Below are 21,081 nucleotides of genomic sequence, written 5' to 3' on the forward strand. Positions count from 1 at the left end.
CCACTTTCGCCCTGAATTTTAAAGCAAAACTCAAAAATCCTAAAGTGCATACAGGCTGTTGTCTTTTAAAGTTAGGTTAAGAGATGTGGGTCATGGGGCCGAGCTCTTGCTTCTGATTTCATCTAGTAGAGAGGTTTTTTTTTCTCTCTCTATTATGTTCATCCTCAATTGTGAATTCATACAAAAAGTACAAAGTATAAATTTCCATGATATATTGCTGCCATATCGGTTGTGTGTGTGTGTGTGTGTGTGTGTGTGTGTGTGTATATATATATATATATATATATATATGAAGACTTCAAATGCAAAAGCCTCTAAGTGCCATCTGAAATTTTCTTCTAAAATGAGCATTTTTATCAAGCTTATAGATTTAGGTTCAGTAATTTAACTTTAATGACAACCTATTAATTGCCATTAAAGTGAAATTAATTGATAAAATTTTCAGATGGCACTTAGAGGCTTTTGCATCTGAAGTCTTTATATATATATATATATATATATATATATATATATAGTCAAACCAAAAATTATTCAGACATTTTTGATATTTTTGATTACAAGTGGGTGCAGGACACTATAGTTTATTAATGTAAGTGAGGATAGCAAAATAAAGTAAACAGTGACATATGATACCCAAAAATTCTTCATACAGTGGACTACCAGTAAAATTGATAAAAATTTGGAACCAAAAATTATTCAGACACTTTGACCTGACCATGTTTTGCTTAAGTGTTATCTGACATAATTAAGATTAATTTTTTTTGACACAGTTTAACTCTGAGATCTTGTCATATTTCATTACCATTTTTTAAACTATAGTGAATAAACTGTATTAATGAATGAAATGTTCAAGGTGTCTGAATAAATTTTGGTTTGAATGTGATATATATATATATATATATATATATATATATATATATATATATCCACAAAAATATTAAGCAGCAAAACTGTTTTCAATATCAATAAGAAGAAATGTTTCTTGAGCACCAAATCAGCATATTAATGATTTCTGAAGGATCACGTGAGACTGATGCGATCCATTCAGCTTTACATCACAGGATTAAATTACATTTTAAAATATATTAAATAGAAAATAGTTATTTTACATTTGAAAAATATTTTAAATTATTACTGTTTAGTGTATTTTTGATCAAATAAATGCAGCCTTGGTAAGCATAAGAGACTTCTTTCAAAAATATAAAAAACTTACTGATCCCAAACTTTTGAACAGTAGTAGCTTGAAAACTTTATCTAGAACAGTAGTAGCTTGTAACTTCTCGAAAACGTTTTTTAGTATTTAAAAATCATTTAATTGATAGATTGTTTTGCTTTGTTTAATTTATTTAGACAAAATTATATATAATTTTAACTGTAGCCATTTATCATCAGTCATTACATAGAAATAATAATTGGCTTATCAGTATCATCCAAAATAATTAATATCATTGCATTCCAAAAAAAATTCCTGTAAATCTATCTGCTAAAAATGTATTATCTTTATAGAAAAAGCTGCAATAAGAAAAATGCTTTGGCAACAGACTCCACACATAATTATTAGTGACCCAGACCCTTAACATGTGGTCATATCTCAGTGAGACAATGATTACTGTTTGATTACAGAGCACGGATACAGCGGCCTAACACGCTGTTCCCAGCATTCCTTGGTGGGCACCTCTTCAGGTTGTGAAAAGATGCTCCTGTGTGTCTTCTCCCTCCGTGCCACCTTCCCTCTGGCTCTACAGTTTCACGCTCCGTTCGGAACGCTTAGATCTGCTGACAAGTGTTGCCGAGGCCTCTCGTTTTTATCATGGAAAAAGGCTGCGGGATTCTCATGCCATCGCACAATGCCTAAACAAGCGGGTATGTCTAATTCAATTAAGTGCACGAGGCTGTGCCAAGCCTCTCCACTGCCGGTGTGACAGTAGTAATGAGCCTGGGCTTTGAGCCGTCCTGCTGGTGGGGCGGGAGGTGGTGTAGGTGGGGTGGGCTTTGACTGGGGGGGGCATGCTCTCCTTAATTCAATGCTTCTGGCAGACAGTCTTTGAAATGCTGAAAACAGCTTGGAAACACTTATTTAGACCCTTTTAAATGGAATATTCTGCATTCCTGTACAACTGTATGGGAGAGGCTTGAGAAGAGACACAAGCAGGCATTATATATTACACTGGATTCTTTCTCGCTTTCTTTCCGCTGTGTGGCACAAACAGCTCGCCCCTCATCTTTGCATGCCAGGGGCCACGCTGATTCAGAGCGGATGTGAAAAACAGTGGTTCATAATCTATGGAAGTTTCTTTGAAGACACATCAATGGAGAACAGTGCGCTTATGTGCATTTATGTTAGTAATGGATCAGAGCCTGGATCAATTCTGTTAGACTTTTGATAAAAAAGGTAATATTAAAGAAATAATCTTGGAAAATAATAACAATAAATAATAAAATAATTAACAAATAAAATAGAAAAAATATAATAATAAAAAAGAGAGATTTTGTCCCATTTCCAATCCAAAAAGCATTCAACCAAATAGGTTGAGAGTGTTTGTGGCATGTTGTTGACAGTTGTGACTTCAAGTGTATGGCGCAACCTGTTATGATTATTATGATTTGATTATTTTAATTGTTTATAATTAAAGGAATACCCTGGACTAAATACAAGTTCCTCCTCCGAAAGCATCTGTGGCATTCTGCTGCAACAAACTGAAAAATGTGCCCTATAAAGCCCTACTGTAAAAACCTATAAAGCGTAATGTATCATGTTTGATACACAAATGTCTATCAAATATGATGCATCAGGCTTTTGAGGAATGTTTATTTGTTCATCATTCAATAATCACTGTATAGGGTATATGTCGAAAGTCACATGACCAAACCGGAAAACTGGTCTCACAGCATCCGTTTGTCAGAGAAAGTGTTAACAGCAGTATGAACTTACGGCATATCTATGGACTTTTAAGGTAATCAGCGAAAATACCTAGTTCACATTGTTATATGTGTTTTATTTTATTAAATATGTAAACGTTAGTGTGAAGAAGAAAAATGAAAAAGCTTTTAAATATTAATCTGCATATGCGGGGGACATCAGTTATGCTCATCTTTGCTCACTCCTTTTAAGTTATCTTGAATAAAACAGCTAATTTTTTCATGAAGCACATAGAGAAGGCCTGTACCGGAAGCGATCTGATATGTCTTACAGAATATGGAAGTTCAATTGCGCATAACCCCTATTGCATTGCATTGTATGTCCGTCTTAAAACTACAGATCTTTGATAAAACTAAGCATTTAAATATAATTTTACTAAGACATTATCGGGCGATATTGAGTGACAGCTGAAAGTTGCATTTTATGTAAGTAGTCGCTGTTATAAAGATCTCATTGATTTACATTACAAGATATCAGAATTTCATCATACCTTTTAGGCCAAATTGCAGAGTTTCAGACTCTGTATAAAATTAAGGTGTTTTTTCCTCCTCAAATGTGAGCTCCATATTCTCTTATATCATACCGTATGAGCCATAAAAGCCTGATGTATCAAATATGATACTCAACAAAAAAAAACTTTTTTTAAAAATATTTTGTCTTGTCAATTTCACAAATTTGGAACTTTTAATTCATATGTCAGGCTTTAAGGTTAAGGTAACAACTTAAGGTAACAACACATTTTCACTTTTTGCAGTGCATTATAATCATTTTTATTATTATTATTATTTTAAGAGAATATTTCATTAAAGACATACTCTGGATAAAATTAATATGTCTTTGAAAGCTTCTGCTGCATGCTGCTGATTACCACAGACATTCATTTTTATCTGTAAAACCAAAACAGTTGACAGTGAAGGGCAGCAAATGCTGTCAATTAAGCTCAACTTCTTTTTATTAACCCAGAATATTCCTTTAATGACAATAATTAATGATGAATTGATATTTATATGTGCTCTCATGCCACTGGAGAATAAGACATGCTTTACAATAAGTAGGCCCAGTTGATAAATACTAAATATTCTCTACTGTGATAACTGTCCCCTCAAACAACAATCAGGTTTTATTTCTCTTCATCTCCAATTTGTGCATGCGGGTATATTTACCTAAGTGACACAGGACCTTTTTAATTCACCCATAAGCATATTAAGTTGGTTTACTCTTAAATCAAAACTTTGGATCATCTTTGGAACATCCCATTTCCCAAATGACTACACCAACCAGTTTTGTTCTCTGGTTTGTCTGAATGTGTAAAATCCCCCAAGCCAGACTTTCTTCCTCTCTTCGACAGTGATGTTGACGCCTCGTTGACTCAACTGATCCATCGCTCCGATTAGTCCTCTGACCTTTAACCTGACTGCTCTAATTTGTATGTTGGAGTTTGGGAACCGTTTGGCATAATTTTAATACCAATAAATAAACAAATGAATAAATAAATAAATAAATAAACAAAACTCTAACACTTCAAGGCCAAAGCAGAGACCAAAGGAATACTTTGAGTGAATACCAAGTGATAAAAGGAGCGAGCGCTTTGAGTGCAAAAGTCCTAGAGGACAAACCATTACACATCGCTTAAGAATAAACAGCATTCTTATGCATTCCGGCACTTTTGACTCTGGTTAGCAAACAATCAGAGACCTGGACAGCCTTTAGTTTCAGGAAAACTCTCCAAAAAGGCCCCCCGCTGCTCCTGTGAAGCACTGATTCTCAGGCGCTTTTAAAAAAGCCTCTTAAACGTTTGACTTTCTCACAGAAACAGCTTGCTAAATGGCATTTCTGTAATGGACTCCTGCTAGGGTTCATATGCGTTGTATACCCACGCTGCCCAAAGTTGTGTCAACACAATTAACATGAGAATGCCCTAAAAGAAAGGCAAGAAAAGTTTTTTCGGCGTAAAAAAATCTGAAACTATAGAATTCTTTGTTTTCTGGTGAAAAAAAGATTTGAATCAAAGACATTGATGGTCATTTTTTTTTTTGCCTTCGGATGGAAAAAGTGGTGCTGAATGAATGTCTTATTTACATGCCAATGGAAAGGGGATGTGGTTTTAAAGGATGGGAAAAGCAGGCCCTCTATTATGGAGGGTGCTGGTAGCACAGAGCGGGAGCCTCCCTGCCAGGCAGCGGTTAACAAGGCGCTGGCTGAATTAGAGAATGGCAATGAGTTTTTAATTGGTGACACATTATATTTATCAAGCTGACAGCCAGAGTCCTGCGCCGGGGCCTTTCTTGTTTTGTCCCATGCTGTGCATTATTTCCCCCTAGGTGCCCCTGCACGATACCCCCTGTCCGGCCGGTTCCCTCATGAGTGAAAAAAAGAATCAAATCATAATAACTGAGCGGCAAGTTGAATGATAACATTGAATTATTCATTAGGGCTGCTTAAAGTGTTGGATAAATCAAGGCCCCCTCAACCCCGACAAAATCCAGCTCATTGTTATCGGCCAAATCAGCACGGCAGTTTAAGGCCTCACATAAAGGCAAATCCTTTTCAGACCTGTTTAGCGAGGCTGACAGAGCTCTTTGCGCCACAGAGGCAAAAGTTATTAACAAGTGTTTAATATTTGTATGGGAGTGGTTTATCATCTGCTGCTGGTAGTCTATGAGTGCGATTCAACAAAGCGGTCGAATCAGAACTAACAGCAAACACACTTTATTAGATAAGCATCCACAAGGCATGAATTTTTGAAGACAGAGCAATTTAGAATATGATTGAGTAAAAACAATATTTTTGTCATTTAAGAAACCAATAATTAAAGCCACGTCTCTCAAGTTATCTATTCAAATGAATTATTAAAATGATTTATAATGCCAGTTTTTGCAATGGAAATAATTTAATGATTTTATATATTTTATTATTTATTTATTTTAAACTATTTTGAATCTCAAAACTCAGATATTTTCCTGATATCAGCTTCCTCAAATCAAGTCACATGAGTCTTGCTCAAGTCATCTATTAAAATCATCTAAATAATTGTTAATTCAACAACAAGACTCATTTTAAGCACAGATAATGATAAAAAGCACTTGCAAATATTTTCCTGACTGAGCTCCATCCATATATATATTCCCAATACGAATGGACGATGTGAACACATGACAGAGATAAAAGTAAGTTTAGCCCCTTTCTTCACAGTTTGAAACTTAAACATTGGCATGTTTGAGGACCAACAGGACTGCATCAGAACTCAAACAGATTTGGAGGAGTCTTTTGTTGACCCTCAGAGGAATGGATTTCAGGGTAAAGCGCAGTTCGTCTCTTCATAATAGACCTGAAGAATGGGAGCGGGCGAAGGGGGCCTAATGAAATATTTAAGATTTTGGCTAAAAAGGGCCTTGAAAGTCACAACAAAGGATTTGCTGAGGGCTCTCATTGTGCGGCGGACTTTGCGGAAGCCGCGGCTGGACCACTACAGATGTGATGAGGGCCCATATTGAGCAGGGCTGTGCAGGCTCTGTTCACAGCTGTGTCCTTGCGCTCCCGACTGGGCCACCAGCCCCCTGCCTTTGTGCCCCATTGTGCCCGGCACAGAGCACCAATTTTACACAGAGCTGATTGCACAGCAACGCCTTTGTGTCATGGGTAAAATAGCGCCCCACCCAACCTTACCAAAGACCCTCGCTCGTTCCCTCCCCCTTCTGTCCATCTCTGGCATCGTTCTTTTCTCCTCCTCTATATCTGTGGTCATTTAAAGATGACAAGGTGATGAATCCCTACTTTTTTTGGATTATATGAATACTTTAGATAAGCAGAAGAGTCTACAGGCTACTCTTGCCATGTCCCCCTTCACAATCTGCCTATTTAGGGCTTAATGGTTGTTGATTAATGGACCCTCTATTCAATAGAACATATGCCATTTTGGGATTCTATAAGAGCTTTATGTTGAATTTCTATGCTTGGTGTCACAAGGTCAATGCAAGCTTTTTAACACACTACACGTGAAAAGGAGGTGATGCATAATTTACTCAGAATGCAGCTATTCACGGGGTGGTTTAAGCTCACAATAACAATTTACCCCAAACTAAGAAAGGTTGCAAAACATCATTTTAACCTCTCCAAATGCCTGTCAGGTGCATCTGCCCATGAGTTTGCCATTTTTTCGAATTAAATTATCCTTTTATCATTGCCTGCTTTGCAGGAATTGTACAGAAAAGAGCAATGCGCATTGAAAAAATCATTGCATGTTCTTTGACAAAGAGAGCTAAACTAAGCTATGGAAGCCTTTTCTGCTTCAGAATAGAATATACAGTGTACCGTGAGACAGAAAGTCATAAAGTCACAATTATGAGAATTAACGTTGCAATTGTGAGATATAAAATCTCAATCTGCTATTATGAGATGTAATGTGGAAATTGAGAGATGAATTGTAGTTGCACCTGAAATAAAGTTGCATTTATGAGATATAGTCACACTTGTGCAATAAAACGTTGCAATTTAGTGAGATTTAACACTGAAAATCAGAGATGTGATCTTGTAAGATAAATAAAGTTGCCATTGAAATAAAGAGTTGCAATTGTGAGATATAAAATTGCAATTGTGATAAAAAGTTGCAACTGTGAGATATAGAATCACAATTATGAGAAATAAAGTTGCAATTGTGAGATTTAACATTGGAAATCTGAGATGTGATCTTGTGAGATATATAAATTTGCAATTGAAAATCAGTTGCAATTGTGAAATATTTCGTTGCAATTATGAGAAATGTATCAGTTGAGAGACAGTCATATTATAGAATATAGTCACAGTTATGAGAAAGTTGTAATTGAAATCTATATAACATTTCAACTGAGAGATATAAAGTTGCAATGTGATTTTAATGTTGCAAGTGTGAGATATAGAGTCATAATTATGAGAAATAATGTGTCAGTTGTGAGATATAAAGTCACAATTATGACAGTTATTATATAAATTAAGTTGCAGTCAAGTTGCAATTATATAAGTAAAGTTTTTTGTTGAGAAATCGGCTTTTATATTAAGCACTATTGCTTTTCATTCAAAAACTTTGTCGAAGAAGAATCTTACAGGTCAATTTTGTTCAAGTATTAATTAGCGATGCGTGCTAAGGCTCTAGTCTCTTAATAAGCTTGCATTCCACAGGTTAGACCCTACACTGCAACTTATCAAAAACCGCCTTCATCACATTCCTCTCTGAAACAGTCCTATCTCCCGCTGGGGAATAACTGGAGTGGGCTGTAGGTCTCTCGCAATATTCATAATGACGATAACGCTCACCACGGAGAATGTGACTGGGAAATGTAACCATTATCCAGCAATTACGCTCTTTAGTGTCTGTCTCGTTTGGGATATGTGTAGAAGCACAGTGCTGCCGGCAGCTGAGTGGGAGCCTATAGCAGACAGAGAATTATTCATGGTAGATATGGAGTCCTCCGTGTGGGCTGAGAGGATTGATGTAAACCAGAGCCTCTCACTGCCCTCCTCATGCACAGCGGCCGAGCCTCATCTCCGCCGTGTGTTTCCCCTCTCTCCACAAAGACCTGTCACGTTTAATGGCCTGTTGGCTGAGTGGGCTGCTGTAGCCCTCTCCAAAAGAAAGGCCAGGAAAGAAAGGCTCATAGACAACTAATGCAGCTTAATATTCTTTAAAAAGGTCGAGGGACAATTAAAGGAGTGTTTCCCATGGTTCTCCCCCAGCGGTTTCTGCCCGCCTGCACAGCAGCTCGGCTGTTTGATGGAGTCTGAATACATCTTATTGATGGGGTCAGAGATTAGAGGCGATTGGGCCGGCTCTGAAAGGGGCTGTGCGTGGCCTCTGAGAGAGGCTTGGCAGAGCCACATTCAGCTAGGCCTCTCGGCCGTCTTCACACACCAGCACATTTGCTCCACTTCTCTGCCTGCAAATGCCTTTCAACAGAGCTACCCTATTCACAGAGGCAGTTCGACTGATGCACGTGCGGCTGCTCTGTGCGCTCGGAAAGTGTGTGCATTTCTGTACTTTGTAAATGGCTTGTAAATAATTGAATCCTTCAATCTATCCTTAATTTTCTTAATTATCCTTAAATATCCTTAAATAAAGGTGCACGCTGTCATTTGAATTTTAGCAAACAGTAGTGTTACCGACATCAAACACAGTATTCATAGTATTCGGTACCCATAGTACATCATAGTATTCGTGTGATGTCACATTATAGGAACGCCCACCTTGAGGGCAAAACAAGGCTTTCTATTTACATTGTATATATACTATATTAATATATAAACGCAACACACAAAGTTTCACATGAAGTGTTTTCCCACTGGAAACCATTTTAAAGAAAACGTTTAACTATTTAGCGTGTTGCATGCATATTTTAGACTCATCTGCTTGCCTGTATATAGTATGCATCGTAAGTAAGGTGTATACTGAATTTGTTCTTTTAATATCACTGTATATTGGGCACTTTAAGTGTTTTTCACGTTAAGTGTTTTAGGATGTCCCTTCTTAATATTAATTGCAAGTGCCCCAAACTTGCATTTTGTCAACATTTCTTTTACTGCTTTTGAGAGGTGATCTAAATATTCGTGGCTTGAAACAGATGGAAAATTGACAGGCCTGTGCTGCAGTTCTATGGATGTTTTGCCCTCCAGGTCTCCACGCCAGTCATGTGACTCAAAACTATGAATAAGGGTACTGATATCACTGGACTCCTCATCTAATTCAGAAAGTGTATACACAGTACTGAGCAGCCATTGCACTAGACTGTTAAACCATATCCTCTTCTCTAAAGGAAGTGGCATACTGAATATGGATGGACAACACAACTTTACTAATACAATGTCTTAAAACCTCAGTCTAATGTATAAGAAAGTAAAATATGGTTTCAGTGTATCTCTTAGAAATAAGGGGGGAAATACTGAAAATCATGTGGAAATTGTGCGAGTAAAAGGATATAAAATTATGGTTTAACGATATCATAAATATATAGTAAATATAAATTTGTATCATTATAATTTAAATTTTTTTTTAATGTAATATAACCTTTACTTACTACATATATATATATATATATATATATATATATATATATTCTACAGTCTTTAATCCAAAAAAATCCAACAACAGAACACGCAGGAGATTACAGGAGAAAGCTTAGCAAAAATAACCACGTATAACATAGACGACACTGAACAAAGAACTAAATGAATGAGTCCTTAAATACTTAAGGGAAGCTAATTAACAGAAACTGAAACCGCTGTGCAATTCAAATCAGTAGTAAACATAAAAACGAGAAAATGAGAACGAAGGAAACAGGAACTAGAATTAAACATCCGTTTTTTTTTTTTTACTAAATCATTCATTTGTACATATATATGCAGATATGCAGGTATTCAGAAAGTAAAGATTATATTTCTATCATAACATCTCTCGGAGAGATCAGAGATTTGGTGCTGCTGCTGCAGAGCAAGTACCGAGACTTGCTACTGCCAATACATTCAAAGACATGCTGCTGTTACTATGTAATACATGCTGCTGCTGCTGCACATATAACATACATGAATAACCCCCCAACAAAGCAGGAGACACAAGAAATAGACAAGACAAGACAATATATGCATGCCGCTGATGTTTCACTATCTATGTCTGTCTGGGCTACCATGCTGAATGGCTTAACTCTAGTGTCCTATGACTATGTGTGCCTAGGCTACCTTGCTGAATAGCTTAACTCTAGAAATGTGCACTATGTGTTCTCGTTACCAATAGATATCATGTTGCAAGCTGATAGAGATAAGAAAACCCAGCAACCACCTGAGCAAGTATCATAATTAAAGTCATATGATAATCATTGACATAATCCTTATACTCTTATTCAATACGTGAAAAGCCGCTGGGAGCGATAAATGACTCCTGTACTGCGTGCATCTGAAATCAACCGCACACATTTAGCAAAGCTAATAGAAAAATTGCTCTTGGAAATAAATGAACGCATCATTAGAGTTATACCACTAAATATGGTGAACGATTGCTACAATAAACCGCTTGCTGCTGCATAAACACATATGCTTAAACACTACTTCTTATATGCTTAGTGATTCACTTGTACAAACAGTAGGACGATGCTTAGTTTAAAACTTATGATTGCTCATTTAGGATTTAATAAGCAGACCATGCAATTTGCATAGAGATATGGAGTAAAAGAGCATTCATTTATCTTAGATGTTGAGTCATCCAATTTTTTATATCAGCTATGCATTCCGTTAATTTTGTGAATTGATAAGTTTCGTTGGGGCGCAAAGCAATATAGAACTGAGTATCATCAGCGTGAAAACAAATGACATGCTTCCTAATGATATCTCCCAAAGGTAGCATGCACAGGGTGAACAGTAACGGTCCTAGTACTGAGCCTTGCGGTACTCCATATTGAACTTGTGATTGGTATCTCTTCATTTACTGCTACAACCTGATAACAGTCAGATAAGTATGATTTGAACTATGCCAATGCAATTCCACTAATGCCAACATAATCTTTGAGTCTATTGTTGTTGTCTATAGTATCAAATGCAGCACTAAGATCCAGTAACAGTAATAGAGAGATACAACCATGATCGGATGATAAGCGCAAATCATTTGTAACTCTAATGGGAGCAGTCTCAGTACTATGATACGGTCTAAATCCTTGCAGATACCATTTCTTTCTAAAAAAGGAACATAGTTGTGAGGATACTGCCTTTTCTTTATCACTGTAAAGCTGCTTTGAAGCAATCTGTATTGTAAAATGCGCTATATAAATAAAGGTGACTTGACTTGATAATGACCTAATGTCAGAAACTACAAAATTGAAAAGTTGTTATTCAAATTTTAAATCAACAAGAATAATGCTTTTCTCACGCTGCTATAGTGCTATCGCTCTGTCCGAGACATTCCATGGCTCCTCACTGCCAGGTCCCAGCAGAGTGATGTGTTCTGTCTGTTCAGTCGCCTGTGAGGCTGGGCATCAATCTGGCACATGTCTGCAATCTGGCCTATAGAACAAGTGTGAACAAGCACACTAACTTTCACTGTAGTGCATGTGTATCCCACAGTCCTTCTCACCCCATAGACCTCTGTACCTAAAATGAACAACAAATACATTGTAATCAAACATACCAAACCATTAAATAATTATTGCAACTTATATTGCACAAGCAAAATCTGTTCCTCGTTTGTGATCCAGAGAATACCTTGCTCAGATATTGGCCACTCTATTTAATCAGGTCATCTCTGATAGTCCGCTGTGTGCAAACTACCTTCCTGTGCGTCTGGAGAAATGCTTTGAAACGCTCCTCATTTGGGAGTGTGTAGATGCAACCCTAAGGGGAAGGGGAGCACAGCTGTATTACAAAGCTGCTGTAATTAGGGGAAAGCTTTGGGTCAATGAAAGCACTGGTTTTGTTTGGCTTGTTCCCTACATTCAATGGCATCTATAGAAGCATCAAAGAAAAGAGTCCAATTACTGCACTGAGCGTTTTGATTTTGCTTTTCATTCACAGTAATTAGGAGGCAGCTTTAAAATATTTAAAGAACCTACTAGATTAATTTTTTGTTTAATGTATCATTAGGCCAAATGGCATGGCCTGCCCAGGTGCTCTATGGCTTTATTATAGAGGACATTGTTTAAAGCGGAACTGTGTATTGCTCAGCGTTTATGTTTAGTTAGTGTGTTGTTTTGCCTTGTTATGCGTATACGTAGGTCTAGCTCATTGATTTCTAAAGAAGTAGAAAATATAGTTTAAAGGTGGCAGACCTTCCATTCTGTAATTTCTGGTATTTGTATGAAAAAACATACCAAAACACATGCCTTTTTTTTAGGGAATTCATTCCCTTCATCGGAATCAAAGAACTTCCACATGATCAAATAGAGTAACCTGAAAGTTTCATATAGCACTGTATATTATCATGTCTAAACGTCTAAATGTTTCTTAAACTATTTTTGGACCTGTGGACTTCTAGAAAACTCACATATAGGCTTTTCACACTGCGCTTAACACCGGGTTATCGTCGTTCTAAACACCGCTTTTCACCCCGGGTAAAGGAACGTTTCACACTTGTAATTTAGAAGCGGGGTTAGCGCCGCTTTTTACCCAGGGTTAAGAAACCCTGCTCCGGAGCAAGGTTAGCCCCGCTTTTGCGGTGTTAACCCCGCATTGCAGTGCCAAACTTGTACAGTGTGAAACGACGCTGTGTTAGAATGTTATGACTAGACGATTAGCAACGGCTTACCAATAGCGTACATCATATTCACATGCTTTTAGACAGTCACAGAAACACTGTGCACTGTTTATAAACAGTAAAATCAGTGTCTGAGAGAAAAAATGTCAAATGCTGACAGAAAACGCGACAATTTGAGTGAAGAAGACCTTACCTTTATAGTCCGAAATTTCCATTCAGTATAAACTCGATAGTACAGTCAGCAATACAGGATGCGCAATGGTAGAGCTATGTAAAAAGGTCGCGTGCTGCATTTATCCAATCAACCCGCAAATATGCAAATAAGAACGTTAACCCAGGGTTTTTGGAATGTACAATGTGAAACGTCAGTTTATGAATACCCAGGATTAAATTACAAGCAGTGTGAAACGTGAAGCAAGATAACCCAGTATTCCGTTTACCCAGGGTTCAGAATGACCCAGGGTTAACTATTTCAAGTGTGAAAAGCCCTATAAAGCACAATTTTCACACTCTCATTAGTTGAATTTGTCTGTTAATAATGTCCAACAATGGTCATACATAAACACTACAGGAGAGTTTCTGTTTTTTTAGGGGTTTTTTTGTGAATATTTCCATCACATATCAAGTTATACAATAAAGCATTTCGTGTGGGAAATGACATCTTTAATATTTTTGGAACAAAATGGCAGAATCCTTTCTCTTTCTAAGGCTATTTTTAGCTAGGATTTTTTTTTTTTTTTTTTTTTGTATCCTAAATACACATAATTAAATAGTATTTTCACATTTCTTACATAATTTCAAAATTATAACTTGCCTAGAAATTACACACTTTGCCTTGTATTTCATCTCAAGCTTTTTACTGATACTGTTGTCTTTTAAACATTTTAAACTTTTTCATATCTTTTGAATTTTATAGGGACCAAACTATTCAATGTGGTGGGACAACTCTACAGCTGAGGGTCAGTCATATTTATTAAATTTAAATATTTAAAAATTATTTTTACACAAAAAATATTGAATTGGTGTTTATTTGGAGTCTTAAATATGCTAAATATATTTTACATTTAAATTAAGTAAATTATGCTTATAACTGGAAAAAAAAAAAGACAAAAGTTGAAATCTGTTATAAATACAAGAGACAAAAGTGCCCAAAATTCAAGAAACACCCAACTACACAGAAATATTTCAGGACACATATAGTCCTCTATCACCATAGTAAATCCTGCTTGTTGACACGTTCTGTTATCTGTCTAGAAGCCCCTGGTGGAGTTTGAGATGCACAGCAGTTGCTGTGGGTGGTTCTGATATTGGCTAAGGGTACATGGGGGTTCATGGGAAGGATCTGTGTGTGAAATGTTAACATCTCACAAGTGGCCGAGGCTGGTGGTCACCACATTAATAATATGCTACTGCACTGATGGCATCCAACCCAAGGATACATTCCTGCTGTAATGGGCAGCAGCTGGACCGGGGTTTCCGGGAGGACAGCTGAGCGCTGGCGGACACAGAGGGACACCCCCGACCTTCCCGACCCCCCTACTGACTGCGTGTCTCATCCAAGTTTTGTAGCTATTGCAATAAAGTGCACTTTGTCTCATACCCTTATAATTGCATGCTATTACATTCACTATTATACATCATTTTAGATATTAAAGCATATTTTCTTGGCTTACGAACTGCCTTCTTTTGGAAGCAGTGTTTTTTTAACTCTTTTGTCAGGTCCCAAAGTAGCAACATATGGTGCCATTATAGAGCACTGAACATACATTTCAACATGCTGCTTTGCTGCTTAACAGCTCTCTGGGGACACAAAAGGTCATTCAGCTAAAGTCCTGCGATTACACTCTAATGAGTAAACTCTCAATGGGGATGGCTTATTAGGACATTTTGGAAAGCTGTCAGCATGCAGCTAAAGAGGAGGGCTGTTTGTGTTACTTAAATAGTCTTTTTTGCTACTTATAAATATTAGAATTGAAGTTTGTGATGAGACAGTGATTCTTGGAAGTGTTTGCTGATTTTTATTTGCAAACTATTATTGTTTCTCATAATTCTTGTTCTTCTTCCACCTAAAACTTTTGAAACTTTGTGCTACGGACATGAATGGAAAATCAAATAATGGTGTAAAAACTATCTTACATTTTATCCTAACCAGATGCAATGCAACAAAACTGAATCATTATATATTCTATCATAACTTTACAATACTACATGCAACTTAGTTTTATTGTAAATGAAAGAAAAAAATTGTAACACTTCACAAAAAGGTCCCATTAGTTAACATTAGTTAATGAATTAACACTGCTTTTGTCATTTTTTACAAGATGGACAAAATTTGTCACCAAAAAAGTCATTCAGTTTAACCAAAATTTCGGTTTTACCGAATTACACTTTTGGTTATACCGAATGACGATATTTTCAAACAATGCTAAGAGACTGATATCTAGCTAGCTAACAAAAGGACAATCAAACATTTTATATTTAGTACAAGTTTTTTAAATATTACGATGTTTTCCATGTTTTATAGTGGTTGTACCGAATGACCTGATGTTTCGGGACATGCGTATGAGCAAGTAAAAACATTAATTTTTCAAATAGTTAAGAGAGAGTTAGTTACTTTGCTTCACAACCATGTGGTCCTTTGCAGGTGTCTGAATGATGTCACATCCTGCCACATGATATTGACCGCATGACTTGATCCAAAATGGTCCCTTTATATTGGTTACTCCACATAACATCAATGAAATAAATTTTTCCAGACATTCTTTCTCATAACAAAGCAATGAATTCTACACATAATTTTAATACAGTTTTGCACTATGTTGATATATGATGTTATAAAATAATTCTAAAATAAAAAACATAAATTTATTACATTTTAAGATATTTTAATCACAAAAGAAATGGCTGTATTGGCCTTTGGATAGTTAAACCGAATTTTGACACTTCAAAATCTTTAAAATACTTTTATATGAAGCAAAAATATATTTAAAACCTTTTGGATTCAATAAAAGAGATCTAGTTGTACTACCTTACATACTGTGGATGTCATATCTTTGTTTTTTATTATTATTAAGGCCTTTTGGACAAAAAAATGACCCGTCACGTCACTGACCCAAATACAATATTTCCGACATGACTTGAACATTCCATAAAATTTTGCTCCAGTAAACATTAAATATAATCTGACTAGATGTGATTGTATCAATTTGAGCAGCAGTTTCACATTCAGTTTGGTCCAACAAATTGCTTGGCACTGGAAATTTGTCGTATTGCGTTTATTTAGGACATGGTGTTTACATTGAAAAGGCGCCCTATCTAGGTGTGCTCTTTTGATTTAGGCCAGTAAGCAACCATGTAATTACATCCTCCTAGCAACACCCTAGCAACCACTCACAGCACAACAAAAGCCAAAGCCATCATATCTTGGCAACAGAACATTGTGAAAACATAAGGTCTGACTGTACAAACTCCAACCTCCTGGTGATGAGTTTTGCGCAGTTACATCTAGTTTTACATGGACTTACACATACTGTTACAAGCATGTCTCTTTAAAAGCACCTCAGCGGGCTGCAGGTTTTGCGAGGTGACCTTGACATGGCATCACATTTAACTTCCACTTGCCGGGAATATATTTTGAAAAAGCACCTTCATTCTGACACATGGACCTCAGTCTTGGCCGGTGACCAGCGGCCGAGCAGCATTGGCAGAGGGACCGTGAGAAACAGGGGGGCGACACCCAAATGTCAGCACAGCTGCAGAACTGCTGAGCATAAAAGCCTAATTACAGAAATATGCAGCCGGAGGCCTCCCGACAGTGAAAACAGAGCGGCGTTTGACTGGACGCTGCCAGAGAGCGGTAGTGTAACGTGTCCTCCGATCAGTGACGTGAGATTTACTGTGCGCAAGGAGCTCCAGGATTCCACAGCTGCCGTCTGACATCAACTCGCGCGTGCGTGGGTGTGTTTGTGCCGTTAGGTTTTTTTTTTTTTCCCAAACTTTAACCTGAGAAGAAGAAAAATAAATAATTATAGGCATAATTAACGCTACATAAACTAGCTACTAGCTAGCCCAATAAGTGACAGTGGCAACATTTCCAGTTACTCATAACCCACATGAAAAAATACTATAGTAATTTATAGCAACTACTATATAGTGTTTTTGAACCATGCTATAGTAAATTGTAGTATACTGTATACTTTATATTATAGTATTTCCAACACGTTAATGAATGCTACAGCATAGCATTAGCTATAGTGAACTGATAAATTTAGTTTTTAGTTTTTACTACAGCAAACTGTAGTGTATTCTAGTATAATATACCCTATAGTTGTAGAAAACTTAGTACAGTATTGGGTAATTTATTTATATTACTATAGTTATTATATTACCACAGCTACAACTATAGAATTACCACAACAAATTAATTCAAGTAGGCTACTTTACTATAGTAGCTATGGTTCAAAAACACTATAGTATTTAATATAAATTAGTATTTTTTCATGTGGGATTGTTAAACAATTATGTTTATCTGTATTTTTAATTTGATCACTTTTAATGTTTGATGTAGAAAGTAGAACATTTCTAAATCACACAAATAACAGTTTTAAACTGTATTTAGACATATATTTATACAAACCCCATTAAAAATGGATAGAAAATAAAACAAGCTCATATAGCTAACATTTGGTTTGACATCCTAAGACTGACAATCAGCACTTTTTGAAAGATAAGCACCTCCTTTCACCTTTCACCTGCTTTTTAGTTAATGCTTGCTGCAGGCCCTATTTTGTAATCTAATATTTTATTTCATTTTATTTTATTACTTCACATTCCACTTTTTTCTCACATAAATCTTCCATCATTGAGGCATCACACATTGACAGCACGCTCCTCGTGCTACTTATTTTTTCATAGCTACAAATTTCAATTCAATTTGAAATTTCACAACACCTGATTTGTATTTCTTGTCTTAAATCTGAAAAATGCCATGGTTCCTTGCATGTAAAAAGAAATACATGACATTTTAAAGCTGAGTCTTTTTTTTCCCCCAGAACAAGCCTAAACCATGAATAATAGTTCTCAGTTATCAGCTGCTTTTCCTGTTAGCCCATATAACCAATTTTACGCCCGCTCCTATCAAATGTACAACAACATGCTTAGTTGAGTTTTACCTTCCAATTTCTGACTTACAAATGATCAGATTGTCATATTCAGTGCTCTGCATTTTCCCCATAGGGGTCTGACTTTGAAGTGTGCACATTGTGCTTAGGTCATGCCAGCTTCATATTTCCCCTTATTTATATACTTTTTAACCAGAGAGCTATTAGTTGACTGAAAACAAAACCTGAATAGAACACAAAACATGATGATGACTAATACTTCTTTAGAGCCATCAAAATGATACAAATGTACCAGGTTAATAGCTTTTCACTTGTTGCTACCTTAATGTTGTTTTAAGGTTAAATGAAAAATGAACTAATAGATATTGATTACATTAAGAGTTGAAAACCTTTTCAGTATTATAAGTTTACTGAAAGTTAAATATGCAAATTAGGCATTATCTAATTAAATATGTAATAATTTGCATACATTTCTAGAAGAGAAATCTGAACATTGGATAAAGCCAGGTTCAAAGTTCTTGTTTCACTAGAGTCATATTAGAGTTTTTTACAATTTTAGATATCTCTTTTTATAACTGTATGAATCAGAAAATTCTGTCAACAGCCAGAATTTTTTTTTTATAAAATGTAAAAATAAAATGTATAAAATCAGGCTAATGATATACGGACAAAACCAGTAAAAAGCTTTAGAATATAAATGAGTAAAACTGTAAAGTGGTGTATGTAAGTGCTACTGAAATGGAGATTTCTGACTGAGAATAAGTCATTATGAGAAAACAGCCTTTAAAATATCTATTGTAATTAAAATCTACAGACGGAAATAGGTAAAGTGCAATAAAATTAACACTTAAAAGTGTATTTCAGATGTTTTCTTTCCTCTAATCTGAAACAACACATTATGAAAATCCAAAAAGCCCAAAATCTAAAAACTGACCAGTGCATGAAAAAACAGTACTTTTGCCTGCAACCTTAATTACTCGCTCTCATGTCGTATGGCTCTGAATGTTGGAGAATAGTGAAAGTAGACATGAGCAAGGTAGATGCCTTCCATAACAGTTGCCTTAGGAAGATCTGCAACATCTACAGGCCCAATACCATCTCTAATGTTAACCTATACAAAAAGACAAGATCCAAGAACATATCTCAGGAGATCAAGATGTGCAGATTAAGATGGCTCAGACAGGAAGGAAAGGATACCTAAAGTGGTTTTGCTTTGGACACCAGCGCAAACAAGGCAGGCCAAGAACAGCATGGTGAGGAACAGCGGCGACTGAGCTGGAAGAAATGGGGCTCTCATGGGGAAAAGCACAGTTTACAGCTCAGGACAGACCTAGATGGAGAGAGCTAGTAGAGGCCTTATGTCTCACATGGGACGAAGAGGATTAAGTAAGTAAGTACTCATGTCGTTCCAAACCCGTAAGACATTCACTTACCTTCGGAACACAAATGAAGATCTTTTTAATGAAATCTGAGAGATTTATGTGCCTCCGTTAACAGCCTATGCAACTACCACTTTCAAGGCCCATGAAGGTAGTAAAGACATTATTAAAGTACTCCTGCAGTGGTTAAAATGCAATTTTATGAAGTAATGTGAGTGCTTTGCTTGCGCAAAAAAACATAATTTACCACTTTATTTACAAAATATTAATCTCCAACGCATTCACAAGATCACAATTGCATGTGTGTTTTGTTGACGCGAGAGCAGTTGTTGTATGAATGTGCTTTGGAGATTAATATTTTGTAAATAAGGTGGTAAATTATGTTTTTTTGCACAAACAAAGCAGCTCCGTCACTTATAAAATTGAGGTTAAACCAATGGAGTCACATGGACTACTTTAATGATGTCTTTAAAGACATTGGTTAATAAAGTGAGATTAAATACATAAAGTATATTTGTGTAATTTAATATGGTTAATTATTACAGGTTTGCATAAAATTTTGAAATTGCATTTCACTGTTTTTATTCATTTTGAGGAATACTGAATGTTTTTGTGTAAGTGAGATGAGTAAATGCATGTTCATATTTAGTCTAGAACTACAATAACCATCACCAACACCTCCACACTTTTTTACTCTCAACATTGGGACAGGAGAGCTATCAGTCAATAAATGTGAAAAAGTAACTTGCGTTACTTATTTGGAAAAGTAACTTTTGTTGTAAATTGAAAAAGTAATGTGTTACTTTACTAGTTACTTGAAAAAGTAATCTGATTACATAACTCAAGTTACTTGTAATGCGTTACCCCCAGCACTGGTGACGTAAACTAACAACGAACTGAACAAAACACAGCGCTTAAATACAGAGAACAACCCAATTAGCGAAATAAATAACAGGTGCGCAAATTAAACAAACAATGAAAAACCATGGAAACAAACTGAAAATTAAGACGCAGAACTCAAACGTTACAAACCCACCCAAAAAAAAAAAAGATAATCTCTAGTTTAGAAAACTTTTTCATATAATGTGTACAGTTTCATATAATGAAAGTCCACCCCATTGACTTTCATTGTATGGGCAAAAAAAAAAAAAAAAAAGCACTGTGACATTTTTCAAAATATCTTTTGTGTTCCACAGATACAGGTTTGGAACAACATGAGGGTGAATATTTGATGATTGAAATTTCATTTTGGGGTGAAAAAGGCCCTTTAAAATGTGCAAATAGATTGTGTGTTGGTGTATGTGAGAGAAAGAGACTCTCTGTTAAGGCAGCATGTGATTTGCAGCATGTGCTTACGTGCACCCGTATGCTGGATTCATGTTTACACGTCATATCTTTGACAGACAAGTTTAAAGAGAGGCAGGAGGCAGCGTCTGCGGTCGAAAGGTGGGCAGAGGAGAG

General features: G+C 36.2%; 1 long non-coding RNA gene across 1 annotated transcript in view; it reads left to right on the plus strand.

The window, feature by feature from the left end:
- LOC127504943 (uncharacterized) overlaps window positions 1-14,701 on the plus strand; it is a 30,425-nt gene extending 15,724 nt beyond the window's left edge. Inside the window, exons 2-3 of the long non-coding RNA XR_007927521.1 lie at window positions 14,038-14,080; window positions 14,376-14,701. This is a non-coding gene — a long non-coding RNA (uncharacterized LOC127504943). The remainder of the gene's footprint in view (window positions 1-14,037; window positions 14,081-14,375) is intronic.
- Window positions 14,702-21,081: the final 6,380 nt, after the last annotated feature.

Source organism: Ctenopharyngodon idella, chromosome 22 (assembly GCF_019924925.1).
Source record: "Ctenopharyngodon idella isolate HZGC_01 chromosome 22, HZGC01, whole genome shotgun sequence".
NCBI classification, from domain to species: domain Eukaryota; kingdom Metazoa; phylum Chordata; class Actinopteri; order Cypriniformes; family Xenocyprididae; genus Ctenopharyngodon; species Ctenopharyngodon idella.